Raw genomic sequence first — 274 nt, 5'->3', positions numbered from 1 at the left:
TTAAAGCTAACTCTCCTATAGTATTAAACTACGTTTATTAAGCCGCCTAGTACGACTACTAGTAGCACGACTCTATTAAGACCTTTCGCTCGATACGAGATACCACTTTACTACTAATAGATAGAGTGGCTCCCGTGTACGAGAGATGTTATAGTCTACTGTAGGAGGTGGGATACTAGAGTATATAGATAATAGTATATAGATATAGGTAGGAGGTAGCTATAGGGACCCTTTAAGAGTAGTAGAAATAAGTCGGGTTAGTAGAAAGAGAATA

Source organism: Pseudovirgaria hyperparasitica, assembly GCF_010093815.1.
Source record: "Pseudovirgaria hyperparasitica strain CBS 121739 unplaced genomic scaffold EJ05scaffold_4, whole genome shotgun sequence".
Taxonomy (NCBI): Eukaryota; Fungi; Ascomycota; class Dothideomycetes; order Acrospermales; family Acrospermaceae; genus Pseudovirgaria; species Pseudovirgaria hyperparasitica.
The sequence above is the reverse complement of the archived record's forward strand: the minus strand, read 5'-3'. Positions refer to the sequence as shown.